This window comes from Triticum aestivum, chromosome 5A (genome assembly GCF_018294505.1).
Source record: "Triticum aestivum cultivar Chinese Spring chromosome 5A, IWGSC CS RefSeq v2.1, whole genome shotgun sequence".
Taxonomy (NCBI): domain Eukaryota; kingdom Viridiplantae; phylum Streptophyta; class Magnoliopsida; order Poales; family Poaceae; genus Triticum; species Triticum aestivum.
Genome location: NC_057806.1, coordinates 190,179,232 through 190,186,373, shown reverse-complemented (window position 1 = coordinate 190,186,373; position 7,142 = coordinate 190,179,232).

Here is a 7,142-nt window from a genome sequence, read left to right as displayed (position 1 = left end):
GCAACGTTTTTCCCTATATGTCGTACCTTTGCTTGATCGGTTTTGGTCCAGTGCATAATTGCTCGTCGTAATGGGCTCAAATTATCTAATTTGGCCTAAAGAAATGTACGAACTTTAGTGGGCCCATTAAGTTAATGGGCCATTACCAGGCCGAAAGTTAATGGTCAGCCCTCTTAACTCCCGGGTCGTTAACAGGCTGACATCAAAGCAGGCAACAGGTGGGCCCAATTGATTTCACGGGCCGTTAATAGACCGCTACTAAGTTTGGGCTACATATGGCCCAACTATACTATGGGCCTTTAGCAGATCGAAAGAGACAGCGGGCTTGTACTGGACCATGAATAGCATGGGCTGCTAAGAGGCCGAAAGTCAGGTCGTATAGTAAATGGCCCAACTGTGTTGTGGGCCTTTAGCAGGCCGAAAGAGAAACCGGGCTGGTATTGGACCATGAAGGGCATGGGCCATTAAAAGGCCAAAACTCAGGTGTCGTGGTTCTAAGCCTGACAGTAGAGTGGGGGGTAGGTATGGAGAGGCAAGGTCCTAGCTATGGAGAGGTTGTAAGCACAAAGGATGTACGAGTTCAGGCCCTTCTCGGAAGAAGTAACAGCCCTACGTCTCGGAGCCCGGAGGCGGTCGAGTGGATTATGAATGTATGGATTACAAGGTGCCGAACCCCTCTGCCTGTGGAGGGGGGTGGCTTATATAGAGTGCGCCAGGACCCCAGCCAGCCCACGTAGGAGAGGGTTTAAGGTGAGTTAAGTCTGGGGCGTTACTGGTAACGCCCCACATAAAGTGCCTTTACTATCATAAAGTCTACTTAATTACAGGCCGTTGCGGTGCAGAGTGCCTCTTGACCTCCTGGTGGTCGAGTGAGTCTTCGTGGTCGAGTCCTTCAGGCCAGTCGAGTGAATCCTCGTTGGTCGACTGGAAGGCGACCTCTTCTAGGGATGTCCTAGGGTAAGTTACTTGGATCAGGTCCATGACCCTACCCTAGGTACATAACCCCATCATTAGCCCCCGAATGGATTGAGGCTTCGAGTGAAGAAGGAGTTGATGTCGTTTCCGATTAACCTTTGCGCTCTAGTTGTGCGCTGTTCTGGATCAAAGAATCTCTTCGTTGACAGGGAGCAATTTGTCTTCGGTCGACTCGATCCATTCTATTTTTGCGTCGAGTGATCTTTCGAGCTTCGACAATCTCCGAGCGACGGATCGCCGGAAACACCGCGTCTGACAGACTGATTTGTTGCTCGCGGATTCCGCGGGGTGCGAAATTTGGGGGCGCGCGCGAAGCGGGGCAAACCGCGGCGTTCGGATGGGACGGGGCATAGACGCCTCGATCTCCGCGCCGCCTTTTTCGCCACGTATCCAGTCCTCATAACTGCTCCCAGATATGATTAGATCGACCGGGCCCACATGTCAGCCACTCGGAAGGGACCTTATAAATGTGCCCGGCGAGGATTTCTGTGCTGCGCCCCAGCATTCTCCCTCTCTCCCTCTGCTTCCTTCCTCTCTGCTCAGCGCGCTTGCTCTCGCCCCCGCACCACTTCCCTTCGTGCATCTCACCGGCGACCATGGCCAAGGAGAAGACGGCGGCGCTGGAGCGTGCCAAGAAGGCGTCGGCATCGGAGAAGGCGAAGGGGAGATCCACCAGCCGCAGAGGGTCCTCGTCCAGATCCTGCCTGCCAAAGGGCTGGGTCCAAGGAGACTGGATCCAGTCGACCATCACGGAGAAGGACCTCCTCGACATGGCCAACGAGGGCTTGATCCCTCACGGAGCTGCGAGGTTGCCGGGGAAGGAGTGGCAGCCACAACCAGAAGAGGGTGAGTGTGTGCTTCTGGCCACTCATGTTGATCGTGGGTTTTCCTTGCTGCCAAGCATTTTCTTCCGTGGCTTCTTGAATTTCTTTGGGGCGCAGCTCCACCACTTTACCCCAAACTCCATTGCCTACCTTGCTGCATTCGTGTCCATGTGTGAGGGTTTCTTGGGCTGCCAAGAAGGCGAGCCCAGGTGACGAGAAGACCCGGGTCGTCCAAATGTGTGGGGGCCTGGGGATTCAGGTGAGGAATAATAGCACCTTCCCGCCCATGTCCTTTCCTGAGTCCGTCAGAGGCTGGCAGTCGACTTGGTTCTACTGCCAGGTCCAGTCGACGCCAGGGCAGTCGAGTGGACTCCCTCCGTTTACCATGGACCGAGTGAACAAGCCCTCCCCTCTGAAGCTGATTCCGGAGGAGAAAGCCGACGTGAAGATGTTGATGGAGCGCGTGGTGCAGCTGGTTCGGGAGGGTGTGACAGGCATGGACCTCTTGGAGGTTTTCCTCAAGCGTCGCATCCAGCCCCTTCAATTCCGGAGCCACTGCATGTGGTTGTACTGTGGGCCCAAAGACGAGACTAGAGTCCATCCAGAAGAAGTCGACGATGTCACTCTGGAAAGATGGATGGTAGCTGTTACCGGAAACAGGGACAACCCGCGCGGAGCCAGAAGGATTCCTCCACTCGACCACAACAGCGTCCCAAACAAGGTACGCATGCTCTGCTTTCCATTGTGTCCTTGTTGTATTCATTTCTACTAACCCTGCCGACTGGTCGACTGATCTTTGTTTGGGCATCTGCTAGGCCTTCACCGAACTGTACTCGATGCCCAATGGGGCACAAGCTCCGACTGAGGAAGGCGAGGCGAGCGGGGGCGAGGCGAGCGGGGGCGAGAGCCAGGAAGAGGAGGAATGGGACTCGGATGCTGCAGGGGATGATGATGACGATGATGATGATGAAGGTGATGAGGATGACATCGAGGACGAGGAAGAAGAGGAGGAGGAGGTCGTTCCACCGCGCTCAGAAAGGCGGTCGAAGCTTGTCCACGACCCTTCGACCGAACGTGGTAAGGGGGTTGCGACTGCCACTCAGTCGACCAAGCGCCCTCGGACCACCTCTCCGGCGCCGACTGAAAAGGCGCCGAAACAGCCCAGGGCGGCCTCATCGAAGCCGACCAAGCTCCTGCCGAAGATGAAGGTGTCCATCCCCACCATATCAGGGTAATTGTGTTGCTCATATTTTCTTATTCTGTGCGAACCTTATCTCTGGTCGACGCTGAGGTTAGTCGACTGATCCTTTGGAGTTGCAGTGCTGCTACTTCTGAGACCTCGGCCCGGGCCGATGACCACGAGATGGAGGATGCAGCAACTTCGAATCCAGGTACTGTGTTCTTAATACCATTCTTAGTCGACTGACTCGCGATCTCTGATCCTGACCCTTCTCCGCAGCTCCACCCAACACTGTTATCGATCTTCCTGATGATGATGAGGATGAAGAGCCGCTGAAGCACAGGAGGAGTCGGAAAGCGTCCGCCAGTAAGGTGCCTCAGGATGTGTCAGCGCCTGAAATTCTGACTGTGGAGGAAGAGAACACCACTCGACACACGGTGACCTTCGCGACTCCACTGACGAGTGCTCAGCAGCCTTCCCTCTTCATGACGCACCACGTCCCTGAGGACCAAGCTGGCGCAGCGAAGGAGGCGATACGCCAGGCGGGACTCATGATGGAGCAGCTGAAGACCATCCGGGACGCGAGCCAGGCCGCTTATGACGCCAGTTCTGCCCTCCAAAGCAATGTCCAGGTCAGTCGACCGCTGTTTGTTCTATTGGATATGCTACCAAAAACTTTTCTTTTCCGGAATTTATATTAGTCACCCACTGGGTGTGTCGGATAAACTCCGTGTTAGCGGGGGCACGCTGAGTGCACCCGCTGGGTGTAGTCCCCAAGGCTAAGGTCGACTGCTGGCAGTCGGCCTTAGGCTTTATGATGTCAATCTTTCTGTCAGTCGACTGGTCGACTGGATTTCGCAAACCGGTGGGGGCACGCTGAGTGCACCCACTGGGTGTAGTCCCCAAGGCTAAGGTCGACTGCTGGCAGTCGGCCTTAGGCTTTATGATGTCAATCTTTCTGTCAGTCGACTGGTCGACTGGATTTCGCAAACCAGTGGGGGCACGCTGAGTGCACCCACTGGGTGTAGTCCCCGAGACTGTGGTCGACTGCTTGCAGTTGATCACAGTCTTAGAGAATGCGTCTCGCACACTGTTTTTTTTTTTTGAGGTCGACTGGTCGACTTTATCTTCAACAGGATTAGTGGGGGCACACTGAGTGCACCCACTGGGTGTAGTCCCCGAGACTACGGTCGAATGCTTGTATTCGGCTGTAGTCTTAGAAACTTGTGTTTTTCCCTTTTTCACTCGGAAGTGAGTTACATTTGACGTTTAGTCGATTGGTTCTTCGCAGAACTCCTGTGATCTTGTGGCTCGCTACTCAGAGCTGGAACAAAAACATACTCAAGTCGAGCTGAGCTTGAAGCTGGTTCAGGAGAAGCTGACAAAGGCAAAGGAGGAGACCGAAGGTATGTTTGGTGAGACCCTGACGACTGCTTTTCCCCTTGCTTGTTTCGGCATCTGATCTCGCTGTAACTTGCAGGTAAGGTAAGGGAGGCCCAGCAGAAGAAAGACCTTGAGCTAGCTGATAAGATCAAGCTTGCTGACGAGAAGTTAGCTTCAGTCACCAAGCTCGAACAAGACAATACCAATCTGAAAACTGCTCTTGGGATTGCCAACAAGGAAGTCAGTCGACTGAGAACTGACAAAGCTGCCTTGACCGACCAAGTCAGCAAATTGACTGAGAAGAAGACTGAACTGGAGGCCTTCCTGAGTGGCCTTGCCAAGAAGTTGTTTCTTATGCTTGAAGGTAAACCTCCATGTTTGGCAAATATTTCCAACTGTGGCTTCTTCCATTCGACTATCCCCTTGACTTAGTGATCACCCTTGCAGAATTTTGTCAAAACTTTGAAGAGGAAACCGGCCGACTGGAGCCGAACCTTGACCCCGTCAATTCTCCGGTGAACGACGAAGTTGCCATGGATGTTTTCCGACTGGAGTCTCGTGTCGCAGCTGTCGTGGACTATCTCGCAAGGCTGAAGGCCGCCACATCTCGCATCGACTCGACGCTCTGGCCTGAGGAGACACTTCAGAATGACCTTGAGTCGCTGATGGCCCGCTTGAACGCGATCCCTGGTCGAGTGCAGGAGTGGAAGAAGTCCTCGGCTCGGTGTGGTGCAGATGTCGCTCTGTGTCTGGCCCGAGTCCACTGCAAAGATGCACGAGAGGAGAAGCTGGCGGCCCTTCGGGTGGCCAATACCAAGAAGCACGACTTCAGGTCCTTTATGGAGACCTTCCTTGCAGCTGCCACTCGGATCGCCGACGGAATTGACCTTGATGAATTTGTTGCACCTTCCAGCCCTCCACAGGAGGGGTAAAAAACTTCTTCTGGCTCGACTCTTTAAATTTGCCTCGGTATGCCGAGTGGAATTGTAACCGACAAACTTTAACAGGCTTGACGCCTGAGCACTTTCGGTTCCTTTAGATATCGATTCAAACTTGAATTTGGCGCTTGAATATGATTGCCTTCGGCTCGGAATGTCTTTTGTAGGTTCAAAGCAAGGTGCCTGTACCGCAATCGACTTATTCTTTAATCCACTTAGGCGAGCACTGGGCTGCAGCTAAGCCTCCGAGTGAGAGGGTCGCTCTTCACTCGGTAGGATTTTTGTAACTTAGGCGAGCGCAGGGCTGCATCTAAGCCCCCGAGTGAGAGGGTTGCTCTCCATTCGGTAAGATTTTTATAACTTAGGCGAGCCCGACGCTGCAGCTAAGCCTCCGAGTGGAAGGCTGGCTTACCACTCGGTAGGATTTTGATACCTTAGGCGAGCACGAGGCTGCAGCTAAGCCCCCGAGCGAAAGGATCGCTCTTCACTCGGTAGGATTTTCACAACTTAGGCGAGTGCTTGGACTGCAGCTAAGCCCCCGAGTGAGAGGGTTGCTCCTCACTCGGTAGGATTTTTATAACTTAGGCGAGCACGAGGCTGCAGCTAAGCCCCCGAGTGAGAGGATCGCTCTTCACTCGGTAGGATTTTCACAACTTAGGCGAGTGCTTGGACTGCAGCTAAGCCCCCGAGTGAGAGGGTTGCTCCTCACTCGGTAGGATTTTTATAACTTAGGCGAGCACGAGGCTGCAGCTAAGCCCCCGAGTGGAAGGCTGGCTTACCACTCGGTAGGATTTTCACAACTTAGGCGAGTGCTTGGACTGCAGCTAAGCCCCCGAGTGGAAGGCTGGCTTACACTCGGTAGGATTTTTATAACTTAGGCGAGTCCTTGGACTGCAGCTAAGCCTCCGACTGAAAGGCTAGCTTACCACTCGGTAGGATTTTTATAACTTAGGCGAGCACGAGGCTGCAGCTAAGCCCCCGAGTGGAAGGCTGGCTTACCACTCGGTAGGATTTTGATAAACTTAGGCGAAACGGATTCGCAGCTAAGCCTCCGAGTGAGAGTCTGGCTCACCACTCGATAGGATTTTTACAAACTTAGGCGAAACGGATTCGCGGCTAAGCCACCCACTGAGGGGGAGTTTTTATGTGGACAAAAATAAAAAGTGATGACACAATTATTTCTAAACCCATGAACTACAGAAGTACTTTATTGCAACTCATCCGAGTGATAAAACTTAAGTGTAAAATGGGCGGAGTAGCTCCGCGTTCCAAGCTCGGGGCTCGTCGATATTATGCTCGACGTTGTAAAGACGGTACGCCCCGTTGTGGAGAACCTTGGTGACGATGAAGGGGCCTTCCCAAGAAGGAGCAAGCTTATGTGGTTTGTGCTGATCCACTCGGAGAACCAAATCCCCTTCCTGGAAGGCTCGACCTCTCACATTTCGGGCGTGGAAACGGCGCAGATCTTGTTGGTAGATGGTCGACCGGATCAGAGCCATCTCCCTTTCTTCCTCTAAAAGGTCGACTGCGTCCTGCCGCGCTTGTTCAGCTTCTGCTTCGTTGTAGATTTCGACTCGAGGAGCATTGTGGAGAAGATCACTCGGCAAGACTGCTTCGGCTCCATAGACCAAGAAGAATGGAGTTCTTCCGGTCGACCGATTGGGCGTGGTCCGCAGTCCCCAGAGTACAGATGGAAGTTCGTCGACCCAAGCTCCAGCCGCGTGTTTGAGATCACGCATCAGTCGCGGCTTCAGTCCCTTGAGAATCAGTCCATTAGCTCGCTCTGCTTGTCCATACGACTGCGGATGGGCGACTGATGCGTAGTCGACCCGTGTGCCCTGG